General features: G+C 43.6%; 1 protein-coding gene across 1 annotated transcript in view; it reads right to left on the reverse strand.

The window, feature by feature from the left end:
• Positions 1-15,267, reverse strand: part of LOC126565597 (60S ribosomal protein L34) — a 364,763-nt gene that overhangs the window by 52,749 nt on the left and 296,747 nt on the right. The window lies entirely within an intron of this gene.

Here is a 15,267-nt window from a genome sequence, read left to right on the forward strand (position 1 = left end):
GGTATGAGTGTTTCCTGTGGAAAAAAAATAGTGTGAAAAGAAAAAGGGCCCATGAGCATACATACACACTGGCTTAGAAATCAATCAATCGTCTGTCGGCACGTCTGTTGCACCGTCTGTTGCTGCCGACTGTATTGCTGTGGCATGCTTCGGCTACAAGCGAACCTCTTTCCCGGAACCCGTAGTTGTGTGTGCGTGTGAGCGAATTTAAATCGTTCCCTTTGCACCACACAACCAACCGTCCAGGAAACGATAAATTTAAAAGCAATTATTTTAGCGCTCGAAAAAGGCAAAACACGATGCACCGAAAAGTGCAGCATGCATCTTGCGAATGAAGCGGGTCTCGCTTGGTTGATTCCCAACTCTGACGATCATCTTCTTTGTGTCTTGGGGAAAGAATAGGAGATACATGGGCACATATCAGAGTACGAAAAAAGAAACCTATAAATGAAACATGAAAAAGGGGCAACAAACGCACAGAAGCACTAGACCTCGTAGACAAAACCCCCAATAGTCTTTAGAATAGGCTGCAATGTCTTAGAAAAACCATGCTTTATGCATCAATGGTCGTCGTGCGACAAAACAGAAAGATATCAACGGAAGTGTGCACCCATGCGTATATTATGCTGCCCGATCTACCCACTGCAAACGGGGATCGGATTTTGCAACTGCAGCTTACTCCGCTTGAGTATGTAAATGCGCATGCATACATTACACCCTTCCCATGACCTGACTCTCTCCACTACTGAATAGGACGCTGAAGGGTTCAGGTGCATTGGTTGGGTTCTTTGGGGCATTCTTACGGTGAGAAAAACGCTCCTTTCCGATAATCGGCTGCATTAACAGTGATATTATTATTCGTCGGAACAACAATCGCCTGTAGCGCAGTTTAAAAGGAAGCCCCAGGCAAGAGACTTCATAGAACCGGGGAGTGATTTGCAGGGCTTCCTAGCCACTACCAACATGAGTCCTACCGATTCAAAGCCTTGGGTGGGGTCTTTTTAATATTCCATTCCTATAATAATACGAATGATGTCACCCCTATCCATCCGGTGAGCATCGATTTGCAAAACCAAGAAGGGATGTGGTTATTGCCCAATGAAGGCAGGCCAATCGGAAATTCTTTGTTGTTTTTTTCTGCTTTGCTACAGAAAGCTATTTCATATTTAATATTCTTAATATTTACGTGGTCGATAATATGTGTATAATATGTGTAATATGATTTGATAACAAAATTTACTAGGTCTAAGAATAAGCTTTCGTGTGCTTCAAACTATTTTGACATAATTTGGAGATACTAGATATCGAACATTTACATAGTTTTGATTAAACAACCAACAAAATTGTTTGATTCTGCTTGTAAGTCGTTGGTTGTTTTTAACCTGTTAAACCCTGTACTTTTACATCAGGTAGAGACACTTCAAAATAATTTGCAAACCAAACACCATCAAGCCATCGTAGTTGCCCTTTGTCTACTTGGCGTAACACGCGGTCAAAGCAAGAACCGCCCTACACCTATGCAGCGAACAAAAGGTAGCGCTTGGCAAGCGAACACTACCAACCCGATTTGCATTGGCTGCATCAAACACGGACGCATTCCGATAGGCCCTAAAGCACCGAGCCACACGCGGCCAACGACAAACGAGTTTGACCCAATTTCACAACCCAATCTGGTGCATATTTCAACCATTTTCTCTACGTACGGGGGCACCCGCCCGTATTTGGTCGACGAATTGCATACCCTTCGATCGTTTCCAATCAAACCCCGTGAACCCTTCCATCTCAATAGCGCATAGCGCACTGCCGCTTCCAATGCGGCAAGTGATCGACCCTTTTAAGGGCACTGGACCATTAAGACGACAAGACAATTGGCCAAGTCGTCGCGTGTCTGCTATAAGACTGGGTCTCCCAATCGGTCATCGTTTGAAATTGACCCGTCTTATCCGTCAATCATCATAAATCCGAGTCGGCGTGACATGAGAGCGTCACGGAATGGCGGGCAAGGCACTGACGAATTGTGCTTCCCCGTTAGAGGGTTAGACATACACCCTTAAAGACAAATTTAATTCACGACACCTGATCAGAGTAGAATTTGCAAGCCTTTTTTCCAATCATTCCAGCACGCTTATTAGTCGCTGTTTGCAAAAAGTATTTATTGCTGAGTCAAGGTAAGACTATTGAGCAGGCGAGTCGATTAAATTGACTCAACCGAATGGCATGTGTCATAGCAGCATGGCATCAAAATATAACTTGCCATCATGTCACTGAGATGCTGATAGCGTTTAATAGTCCTCTCGGTACTACTGCCGACCGGAATTGATCATGTGCGGTTGTTATTATTCACGGTATTCACGAGCTGTATAAATATACAAGCAATTAGAGATTCAAAACCTGCCTGCTACAGAGACTCCCTAAATGACAGTATCAAGCATCAGCGACTACGCATCTACAGTGTATAGCATACAGCCCAGTGCGCAATATTTCTGACGACGCTCTGGTACGTGATGGGGGTTTTTAAAACGCACAACAAATTCCACCCATCATCGACCCAGGCATTTAGGTCTAGCTGCAAAATCACACGTGTCCCCCCTTCGTACACCGTCGGCCCATTTTCTGCCTGGAGCGCCAAATATGTAGTCCAGTAGATGCGTTTATGCGTTTGCTGGTAGACTACACGCAAAAACCTCCCTGGATCCATCATAGGCGTCACAGATCTTGTCGGACGAGATAACCGCAAAGCACACACGTGACCTACGGCAAATTGGCGGTGTCTTTCGGGAGGCCTCTTTTCTACCATATTTATCATGCGGTGAATAATATCTGTTGACTGCATATGGACACAGCGTCCAAAAAGTGTGACCATGGGTGTGTAGAAGGTTTTGGGACGGCATTGATTTAGATTCAATTTGGCGCACTGATTCAATATGCGTGTCATGATTGGTACCTTGGGACAAATTTGGAACTGGGTGTTGTGATGTTGGATCCAACTACTAATCAAAGCACTTGCAGACACTGGGAGGAGCTGAGTAGAAACGAAAACAACATAATTAGTGTGTCCAATAAGCTCTCCAAACAAATGGCAGAATACTGCTGGCCACTGTCCAACATAATTTCTCATTTAACCCAACATTCTGAAGCCTCTATCCCCAGCTCAAGTGACATTTAATCGTTACCAGTAATGGATCCACACCTGCTAGCCATTTTCGACATAATTCAATTAACTCATTCGTTTGCTGATGACATCCCCAAACAAACAGAACCGAAGCAAACGTTTGCATAGACAGCATGAAAACGGAAGGGGGGCACATTGGTGCCAGTGTGGCACCATCGATTTTTTCGAACACCCCAAAAATCACTGTCCCAACACTATTGTCTCATCCTTGTATCAATGAATCGGCGGGGCAGAGCAAGACTACAAGACGCAATAGTTTCGTTCGGTACGCCGGAAACTCGATGTTCAGAACTCTCTCTTTTGCTGTTTCTCCGTTTCCCAAAGGCAGTAAACTTCAAGGTTCTTTCGAGTTCTAGCAAAGCTGAGCTCTCGGGTCTACTATTTACAGTATCGATTTTCTGGCGCCCGGATGAGTAATGGCTGTGTGGCGATGTGTGCGACAGAGTGTTGTGTTTTCTTCCGAGTCAGTCAGCCAACCGGCCCAAAAACACCATGGGGAAACCCGATTCGGTGGCGTTTTGTCGTCAAGCTGTCGGCAGTATGGGTCGCAACAGACACGACCTCATAAGCTCCGTCGCACCTCCCGCTCGATGTGGTCTCTTCTTAAGCTTTACGACCCTCGACACCCGAAGGCATTGATTTCATTTTCGTTGCTCAAAAAGCTCAAGAATGTTTCGCTTGCAAGTGTGGAACGTTTCGGTGACTTAGAAGAGGAATGCCGTCTGACAGGTTCTAATGCCGGCATGATAACAACTACGCAGCTAGACAAGCAGCCTTTGCAGGCCGGCGGTTGTAATGGCGATGATTTACTAGCGTTGAACACGGCGATGACGAACGGTCCTAGTTATTCGATTAGGAAAGATTCAACGTTCTAGAAGATATGTTGCAATAAGGTTGGCGGCAAATTTAATGATCAATGTAAATAGCTTAAGGGTAATGAATGGAATTAATTCGACAGGGCCAGTGCGGCGAGATGTCGAGGACTCATTTGAGAAAAATAAACTACTTGCGGCAGAGACGCCCGTAGGCTTTCAGCCATCGCTGTATTTATTGCTTCACTATCAAGAAATCGATAAATCAAACTTAGATCATATTGAATGTCTGGTCGGAATAGGAACGAGCAGGGTACTTCAAAATCACATTATCACATCGCCACACGAGATGCACACATTTAATTACCTTCACGTCTTATAAATATGTAAATCAGATTGATAATTCCATGCGCCCCAGAAAACCGGATCCCGTGTGATGCAGTGTTGGTCGGTGTGAGTTACGGTGTTGAATTTCATGCGAAATGCGGTTTCGCAGTGCATACAAGAAGCAACCAGAAAATTGAAAGGCTCACACCACGCAGAGAAATCATCAAATTAAATTCTTATTCTTCTGAGAGGAGATCACAAGAGAAAAACGTCGCCTCATAAATAGTAGAAGGATCCACTCGATGCAGGCGTTTCCCCATTGGCCTTGGTGTCGTCTATCTACTGACTTGCTGTCCATTATACAATCGGACGCGTCTCTGCAAACAGTGCAAACGCACACTTCAACAAGGAAAGCATGCACCCAGCCGAGGTTTAGATAACGACTCGGCAGGAAAAAGACAACCCAACAATTAAGGCATTTATTCTACGGCGTCGGACATTTTCGGAAGTCTCAGAGTTCCTCGAGGGTTCCTCGTCTTCCATCCGAAACCGAGCGACTCGACGAAGGACGTTCGACCGTGATCACACAGCTAACACCCCCCGAGGGGCAACGTTTGCAAATTGGATGCTATCGCTTGCACAACACCTTCACCAGCAAAAGACGAGGGTTCACAATAGGCCTGAGCCGTCGGTTTGCGTGATTATGCTACTGTTGCAGGCAAAAAGATGAAGGACGGTCTTTACAGAGATCCTCCGAGGAAGGATCCGAATCTCATCGTACCTTCAAGGCAATACAAACACGAAGCACGGTACGGGCCACGGGAAGGGCACGAAACAGTGACAGACAGGGTGGCGACTTCCCACTGTGCGGAGGAGGCAAAGCAGCGCTCAATGTTTGTCTGTTCGCCACAGAAAAAGGAACCACGCAGTAGCAGGAACGGCGGTCGGGATTTACATTCCCGAGGCGTTATTTTGGGTCCGACGGTTAGCATTCAATCCCTCTCATTCAAGGAAATAAGCAGCTATAACCCTAGTAAATGGTAGAGTTACTTCCAGCGCGAGCAATCTCAAGATTACCTCCGGTTTCTTCGACAATCGACAGCAGCCTTTGCTACACACTTGCACGTTCGCCTTCCTTTAGCGGAATAAATATTCTTTCCTCCTCGACATGGGCACGTTTTGGAAGGAGAAGTAACCGGATGCCTCCAAGGGTTTTATGCTTGCAGGCACTGAAGAGATTTAATGCATATTTAATCGTTCGTTTGTTTACCGACGAACCAAACGCACCCTCTCTCGCTACTGCCTTGGTATATGTCGCAGGATGAGGTAAGAGCGTGCGCGCGTGCTTTGTTGTTCCTTTAAGAGTTGGCAGCTTGAAGTCAACCACACCGTCCGTGACCGTTCTTTGCGGACAATCACCGACACCTTTGGTGGACGGTTATCGAAAGTGACTGAATGGTTGTGCTCCATTTCCAGTGTTTTACATCGCGTACTGAAAGCGAGGTACGTTCGAGGGCTGTTTGCACACTCCAGGGAGTCAGAACGAAAATGTTTCTTTCTCGCTAACATTTTGCAGCAAAAGGGCGCACCGAACTGGACAGCTTAATGCACGTGCATAGCTGACGGGCATGGTTCAGAAATGGTAGGACTGTTGAGGTAAGTCTATAGACAGATAATTGTAGATGTCATTCGGAATAAGCTGTGTTTCTATCAAACTCTACTGACTGTAACTAGGCTCTAATATGATGTCAATGTGAGTAATTCTTAAAAAGAAATCCGATGAATATGCAAGTGTTTATTCTTCTCCAACAAGTACAGCAAGATTCTCCCAGTGACACTTTCAATTTTGAAGAATTCTCAAACATATGAGAGTATACCTCTCCGAAAACCCACTCCAAACTGCTTAAGAGAGCCCACCCAACAGGGTTCCTTGGAATACATCAATATTTCCCTGCTTGGGACAAGAGATGAGAAGCAGCTGACTGGATGTCCTTTTGTCAGATGATTAAGCTTGTTAGCGCACAGTTTGCTCGGTGCGAAAGGGAAAGTACTGAGCATGGAAGAAAAGAAAACAAGACTCGAAAACATAAAAAACGCGTGAACGTACATGGCCGTACAAAGCGAGGACAAGTACAAAAGGGATGAATGAATGATAATCATTTCCAAGCAAAACATGATTATTCATGCTTTGTAGAGATTTCTCTCCCTGCTTTTTTGACACTTCTATTGAGAAATAATAAAAAGAAACAATCATCGTTTTTTTTTCTCTACATAAAAAAACAGCTTGTACTGTGCCCTGAAGAAGTCGCTTTTATTTTTGTCCTCTAAAAAGCCAACCCATGCACCAGCCTATTCCCGATTGTCTTGCGGTGCTCACAAAGCATGGCCATAGGTGAGGGGACGTGTATGCTTATTCATCCCCTTGAACCAGTACTGAAAGTGAGCAAAAGCAGAGTGTGGTCACACGTTTGACACTGCTTTTGAACGTGAACGTTTTTGCGTCGTAAAGCGTCACCGGGCACGTGAGATCCTCTTGAGGAGGGAAGACTCGTGTGTGAACTTGAGCCAAGAGACACTCGAACCCAAATCAATAGCCGTGATAATGGGGCTTTTCAGAAATAACAAAACATGCGGAAAACATTTCTTCCAATTAGGCGTGAAAGATGATGGATTGTTGACAAAGATGATTTTGAAATGTTTTATTAGCTTGGCGTGTGTTTAATTTCATTTTTTTAGTAGTGCAATCTGTTCCTGAATTGCATGTGTTTATCGGAAGTTAATGTTACATTTGTCTGGAGTTCGAATTCTGTCATGGAAATCTGCAAGCCAAATTTAACGAACTTAAAAAAAATAAATTTCGCGTCCTTTGCAACTTAGGTTCTCACAGTACACATTTTTATAAAATCTTTGTTTTGATAATAGTCTTGAAGGTTTTTATTGTTAGGTTTAATCGATTTTTGACATCAAACCCACGTCATTAAACGATTAAAATGCACATCAAGCTGATAACATGCTGCCAAGCATCAAGCTGATACTGTTGACAACCTGCAGGTGCATTTTATTGCTTTTACTTATCGCTCCGCAAACAAAGTAATAAAATCGTCATATGAAATGTGAAAAAAGGTCAATCGACACATGAGCCTAACATAGATCGATGTGTCATCGAAAGCACAGAGCTTACTTGTAAAAATAATATTTTATGCTCCAGTAAATTTTGACATTAAAATAAATATTTCATGAACATCCAACCAGAGAGAGTTTTCTTACACAAAATAAATAAAATATCACCTAAACAAATATTGCATTGCAGTCTATAGTCGGTCTACAATTGCCTATCCTTTCCTTTAGAGCAAAATCAGCAAAGAAAAAGAAAAGAACTTTCAATACGATTACAAAACGCTCCCATTGCCACTGGCGTCAGCCGTTTAAGATAATTCCCGGATTATTATCGACTAGTTCCGTTCACCAGCGTTCACCAGCGATAAACACCACCATTAAGAGCTCGCTTGTTCAAAAGCACCCCTACACAACGGGAGGGGAACACAGGCCAGAAAGTGGGCGAAAGAAGAAACAAAATTGTCCGCAAACCATCATCAAGTTGAGCGTGTAAAAATTGGCCAAATCGAACGAACGACTTTGGCCCAAGATAATAATGGCATCCTTTTTAGCAGACGCACACACACACACACACCGAGACCGATTATTGGACCGATAGAAATCGAAAGTTCATCCGACAGTTGGCAAATTGCGTCGGGGGGTTTTTGGGGGCAACAAGATTGCATTCGCTGGTATCGCGGAAATCCCAGTCCCGGCAACAAACAGCAATCATTATCGCATGGTACTGGGCAATCACTTAAAGTCGAAAATAAAAATCAACCCCTTCTTTACCGTTTCGGGTGACCAGGCTGCTTTCTTCCAATTCAAGTGTGTCTCTATTATAAGTGAAAAGAAACGAGAAACTTCTTCTGATCGAGAGGGTGCGAAAACCGATGCGATAGACAGCCACCGGTTCCCGCTCCGATGCAAGGTTAAGTAGCAACGAGGCGCCAAGCAAATGGTCGACCGTACCACCGGACCAATTTGTACACTAAAACTCATCGATTTACTGATCGCTGACGCGCCTTACCCATTTGGCCTGCAGGCTCGAAAGGTGAGTTAACAGATGCGAGCGTAGAAGAAATAAAAACTTTCTTCCTCACTGCAGCCAGTGTCTACTGATGACGAAAGGAAAAGTGAGCAAGTGCACGTGGGTGTACGAGAGTTGCGGTAGGGAAATTGCATTTTGTTCCGTGATTTGTTGCTCGCGGGAATTTGGGGAGGAAAACAATTTTGAAAGTTAATCAACTCGGAACGTTTTGGGGAGAGTGTGAGCTGCATCATTGAGACGGGGTTTTTTTATGATTGCCTCTTCGAAGATTGCGTTTCTGTGAGCAATGTACATGTTTCAAATGCGTACTAATCGAATTTTCTATTAGGAATTGCGAAGAAAAGGGAGTATGGTAGTAATTTATGCCGATGCTAATGTTTAAATAAGGTAAAAGATTTGAGTTGTAGAACTCGATTCAAGACTTCCGGTAATCTTTTATGCCTATCTTCTGTTTAGCTGCGATTAAAATTTTTGACATCCGAAAAGATCGGACTCTTGAGGAAAATCAGGTTCACCCATGGCGAGAATCGAACTCAAGATCTATTTGTATAATGATGTGTCCCACACTACTGACTTTATCATTCGCAGATCACAACAGCAAACGATTAAAACTTAATATAAACTAACATAAAAGTGCACACCTAGTTGGACCAAGCAAAGTCCTTTTCAAGCATGATACACTTTAAACCTCCAACCTGTTTGCACACTCTGTTTCTAACAGGCATCCGGTTTTAATTCAATCTAAAAGCCAGCCAGCCGGAAGATACTGCTATGTTCACTCTAGCTTAAGAGGAAAAAAAAAGGCCGAACGGAAGTCGAACCTGTCTGTCGCCGCAAAAGCACAAAATAAAATAATCCGGTGAACATTTAACGCTTTTTTATCTTAGAGATAGGCAGAAGGCGAAATGAACCTTTTCCTCCATTCTACACCACATCACACCGGTGACATAATTTTTCAATCAACACACCAACACAACCCAGCCAAGGCTGGGCCATTCCGGTCCACAAGGGAGTGCGACAATACCGAGAGGCAACATAAAAATTCTTGCGCGTATCATTTCCGACATAGTTGCGTGGTGAACCCGAAATACCCAACACACACCGACGACGATAGACAGGAAGGAACATTCGCTTTCGGCATTTACTGTGCAAATGGTTTCTAATGCTTCGCGCCAAGATATGGAACGCGTCCAACGCCAAGAATCTGCGTGGCGCCATAAGCGATAAAATTTCGTTAAACCTTGCACCCAACCTCGCTAGGAGCGCCGCAGGGCGACAGGACTTCGTCGCAGAATACGTCAGACGGGTGCGTTCGGTGCCGAAATGAAATCATCATCAGAATGGAACGCGGGAACTACGAACTTCCGGAGGGTGTGAGATGCAAAAGAAAAAGCGTTAGACAACTGGACAAATGTTGCGCTTGCCTAGAACGAAGGATCAGTCCGATGAAGTCACACTAGCTGGAAAAAGAAATCGCACGAATAGCGATGAAAAACCCGGCATTTAGAGTTCATAGGCCATAGACTTAAAAAGTCATTTCAATTCGTGTCTGTCGCTTTAGGAGCATGTTTTGGCAGGCATTAATTTTGCTGACAAATTTGGCCCACGAGATGGCGACGTTCTGTTCGGTGAGCTTCGCTTCGTCATTGCCATTTATTACATCATCATTATCGCTGCGGTCGTTCTCGTGGTTGTTATCACGATGTTGGTTACGCGACTAGTGTCTGGAAGACGCGACAGCATGAAAGGATTTGTTTTGCGCTTCTTCTAGATTCGATAGTTGGTTTTGTTTTATGTGAGGACTAAATTTGGACTACGTGAAGATAGTTGTCTTTATATGCCAATTTCAGTCACAAGACACAAGATGAAAAATGCGCCTAACTAGAAGTTTGGAAATTGGACTAGACATCATAATATTTTCATCCTTGTGGCACCATCGCCATCACCGGATGACGAAATTCCCCTTTTTTCTACCTTTCTCTATACCCGGCTCGCGAGCCGTCTGTCACAAATGTTGCTTTTACGAGGGGGACATAAAACTGATGATGCACTAGACGTTTGTCTGGAAAATCTCCCATAAAATCCCGCGGGATATATTGGCGGCGTCATAGAAGGGAGAGCACGCCTTTTTCCGGACAAAAAGATGCGCCAAGTGGGAAATTTATGCTAGATGATAGATTACGGAAGGATTTTCCAGGGCAACTATTGGGTGCGAATGTATCAGCAGGGTAACGAATCCCACCGGGAGAAGCAGTATTTGCATCGACTAATACATCCACACCAATTGCATTGCCACGTCATCATCATCGTCTATTGGATGGTTCAAAAATTTAAATTTAAAATGTAATTTCTATAAAATTCAGCACTTAAATGGGCTTTCCCGAGCACCCTCGCCTTGTTCAAGAAACGAGCTGTAGCTTTCCACCCATCAGCAACGTACAGATATATTACGGCGATCACTTTCTTCGGTATTTCATGATTATGAAATCGTTTGGTAAGCGTTTCACTTTCAAGTGTGAATTAAACGCATCTTCACACCATTATCGGGGCGAGGCGCGTCAGGCGTTTAATGTTTTCTAATGCCTCGACTGCAGCTGTGTGTCCAGCGATTTCGAACATAAGAAAGCCATTCCATGAATGCATCTAAGCGCAACCGTTACTTGTCGGCATAATCAATGGCATTTTCACCTGTTACCGCAGTGGTAGAGGCGGTGTCAATCATGATGCACACAGCAACTCGATACATCTTCTCCGATCGCGCTCATTAATAGTCAGCCTACTGTCTTTTGCTGCTTCCTTTCAAAACGTTTACCTACGGCGAGAGAATGAAAGCGAAGAGAAAAGGAAATTGTTAGTGAACTGGTGAAATGTACAAATATTTATCTAAATGTTGTGAAATTGAGATCAAATGACTAGCCCTCCTCGAGCACGTGACGGCAATGTACCCAAAAACTCCTCCAAACTATGCCGATTCTCAATTCCGCAACTGGTCAGTCGAGTGTGTGGTTGAGAAACTTGGAAATAGTATGGGCGGGTGGGAAAGATAAACATGCGATCATGCTGCGAAACAACAAGTGTTTCCTAATGCAATCTTAACGCTCGTCTAGACGCTCAATATAAACAATATACCGGAACAGCAATAACACACACAATATGATAATCGACACACCAATAGCGAGAATGAGCGAGCCGCAAAAATCTGAACACCGAAAGAATGTGCTAACGAATCGCTTTTCTGGTTTTGGTTGATGTTAGGAAAGGTTTTCTTGGTTTTGTTTTATACTCTCCCAGCGCGGTAGAGGAGGAAGAGCTCAATTGAAAGTAATTGAAAATTTATGGACATGCCTAGTTTAAGTTTTTCTCCAACTAAAAACAGAAGTAGTAGAACATGATGTTCTCCCTTTTGATGTTGTGTAGTATCGCAAGCACAGCTCCGAGGCATATTTGTGCCACAACAGCCTCGCCGGGGTCTGTTTCCATTTGAAGTGGTACCGCCTTGATATGAGCACCGAATCAAGTCAATTCCTGGGGTTCTGTCTCGTCGTTGTTCCCGTTTTTTTTTCCACGCTGACCTTTGATTATTGTTTCAATCGCTCTATTAGACTCGAAACGAGACCAAATCACGATCATGCGGCCATTCACCTACCCCTGACTTCGATACCGAACACTATTTTCTACATACTTGCAAACCGCGATACCGAAGCGCCGCACAATAATGTTGCAGCATGCAGTGCCGTTTATTTTTGTTAGAGTTTCACTATTTTCCACACCAGGCAATCGCTGCAAATGTTCACACCGTGTTCCACCGGAGGGGGCACTAGAGAGATAAGTGTTTATTTGCTTTGATCGTTCTTCAATAATTGGGTTAGTTTGTGTTGCGATGCGAATGAGAGCACTAGGTTAGGGTTTTGGAAGCGTTTCTAAATTTGTTTTCCAAGCAATCGTAAAACAGTGGTAAGGTTTAGGAAGTTCCTCTGCTGAAGTCTGAACAAAATGGTGCGCTGTGCCGCTGTGTAATAGCGTTCAAGGGTAATTTTGTTGAGGGCAGTGTGTTGGAATGATGTTGCGGAAATGATCTCACTATTGATTGACGGGTGAAGGGAATCAATGAGTTTAAAAAGGGCTAACAATTTAGATAGTGAAATAAGTACACATTCCTGAGTTGCGCATAATAATCTCTCTAAAAGAGAACTTTTGGTTGAGTTTTTAAAGGTTTTTCAGCTGCCTCGGAGGTCGATCATGCATGCCTAAGATCGAAAATATAGTCTTACAACAGATACGAATAATTCGGCAATTTGTTAAGGAAGTGTGTCCTATAATTGTATATTTTGAGAACATAAATGTATTATGAAATTTAATTTAATCTGATTTAAATCTGAATGTGTGAGCGGCCAATAGTAGCCAAAGCCGAGTGGCGAAAATTGAATTCGGCGAAAATTGAAAAATATGTTTAAAATAATTTAATTTCCTCATTAAACTCTGATCTCTGCTCAAATGTCGAATTTAATTTCTCCAAATTTTTTTTCTTTTTCTAAAGAGAATTCTCTAATTTTGATTATGGTAATTTGTTATTAATTTGGTACTATCTTGCTTTTTTAAAATTATTAGAAAATTAACAAAAACTCTAGTGTAGAAACTCACTTCCATTTTTTTCACCATACATACCATTTATAGCACTTCCCAATCATGAAATTAACTATCAAAAGAGCTATTCTCCGGCAAGCAAACACACACACAGTACGTAGGCGATTAATCCGCGCTCACGATATGCTTGAGAAATCTTAATGGACATCCAACCAGCGTCGCTTTCTTCTGCAGCGCCACACGCTGCGCTAAGAACGGAGGCAAATAGTAGTGGAGAATACTGAGTCATATTTAAGAATTATGTACCATATACCGTTGCGCCAGTGCTAATTTACGCCTTTCATCGCGAGCAACATTAAAGTATGGCCCCGGCGTGTCTTATCGCATGGCGCCCGCCAAATGGAATCTCTAATTCTGTATTCCCGCACAAAACGACCATTGATTATCTTTCTTCATGGCGCAAGAGCAACAAAACTGGGAAGTAGTTTCATTAGCAGTTAAGTAGTGAGTATTCTTTATTGCGTGCGTGCGTGCCCTCCATGTGTGTGTGTGTGTGTTGGGCAATCAGAACTTTACTCGTTCTGTAAAGTGAAGTAAGAAGAAAAAAAAACCCGGCAAGTGGAATTTATTCAGCTCGAAGAGAATTTTCCGTGTGCGTAAACGTGATTTTCAACCCGAATCGGACGATACTGGTAGAACTTGCAGAGGCGCATCAATGTATCGCAATTATGATTTTCGCAGAAAATGCCTACACCCAACTAGACGCCGGGTGAAGGACGCGTATCGTTATCATGTGGCTTGTGTGTCAGTGAAGAATGAGAAGCTCCAAGGGTAATCGAAAAGCGGAACCGAATCGTGGGCAGGTAAATCTGACAGAGATGGGCGAGATAATTGGGGTCCGTTAGGGTGGGGAAAAGTGGTCTAGAGAGGAAGCTCTCACATCATTTATTGGAAACATAACTTCGCTTATTGCTATTTCATGCATCACGCGAACTCAAGCTTTGATTGCTAAAGTCCTTGCGATTGATAAAAATTGCTCAAGGTTTTGTATCGCTGCATGTTGCAAAGGTGCTTATCATAATATGTTGAACAATAAACAACTGCTTTTGGGTAGAAAGGGAACTATGCTCTCGAATGTTTCGTGCATCGAAGCGTGCTTGCAACACATCAAATAATGCAATGTTGTCGATTTAGTTTGCAATCGAACGAAGAGGAAAAAAACATCCTTCACGATCCCCAATCAAAAAAACACTCTCGTTTTCCTTCTCCGGAGCATGATCTCTCTCTCCAGAGGCTTGCCCACCATTTAATTTCACTCCTCAACTTTTAATTGAACTTTCTATTTTTTTCTAATTACTTTTCTCCTCCCAACCGTGCCAAACGACAAACACCCAATGCTAGACAAACTTTCGATTGTTGGCATCTTGCTGTCCATCTTGCTGGAGTTGTAAGAAAAACCCACCTAGAAAAGATTAAGCTTTATCGAGTTTCATCCGTACGTTTGTGTGTGTGTGGATTTGCAGAATCCAAACATCCATAAAAAAAAGATGCACCACATAACACATTATGCTGCCTTCACCGAACGATTTTCCTTTCATTCGGCCAACAGATGCTGCTTGGGATTTCTCTTCCAATAAATTTTCACCATCCAACACACTGCCGGGCCGGACTAGCTGACCACCGTCAACGACTCTGACGGCGATAACAACGGCTCGCAACGATGCACAGGAGAGCAGCGAGGGCAATTAAACCATAATAGTAATGATCACGATCATTATCATCATCACCGGCGTGATCACAATCTCATCATCGGCATCAAGTGTGATGTTGGTTTTTGTTTCGCTTTTCTCCGATTCCTGATGATCTCTCATCGTCGGGCTGCCCCGAGTTCACGATCGTTTCGATCCGGCGACCGGTGGAAAGCTTTTGTGGCGAGGCGCGCGCATCTAGACACGAGAAAATTTGCGTCACGAAGGTAGCAAACGAAGTGTACAAACCGTGGACAACATCTCCGATTGTGGCTAGGGTCGAGAGAAGGGGCGGAATTTTCCCTCATTCAACAGTTGAAGGAATCTTCACTCTAGTCCGGCACAGCTCGATTCGTTTGTTTGCTTTCGGATTTCGCTCTCGATCGGATCCGGTCTGGAAAGCGTCTTTAGGACACTCCAGCCAGACGTGCGGTGCGTGTGGAATGGCCAAAGCGAAGAAGCAGGCCATTGCCAATC

This window comes from Anopheles maculipalpis, chromosome 3RL (assembly GCF_943734695.1).
Source record: "Anopheles maculipalpis chromosome 3RL, idAnoMacuDA_375_x, whole genome shotgun sequence".
NCBI classification, from domain to species: domain Eukaryota; kingdom Metazoa; phylum Arthropoda; class Insecta; order Diptera; family Culicidae; genus Anopheles; species Anopheles maculipalpis.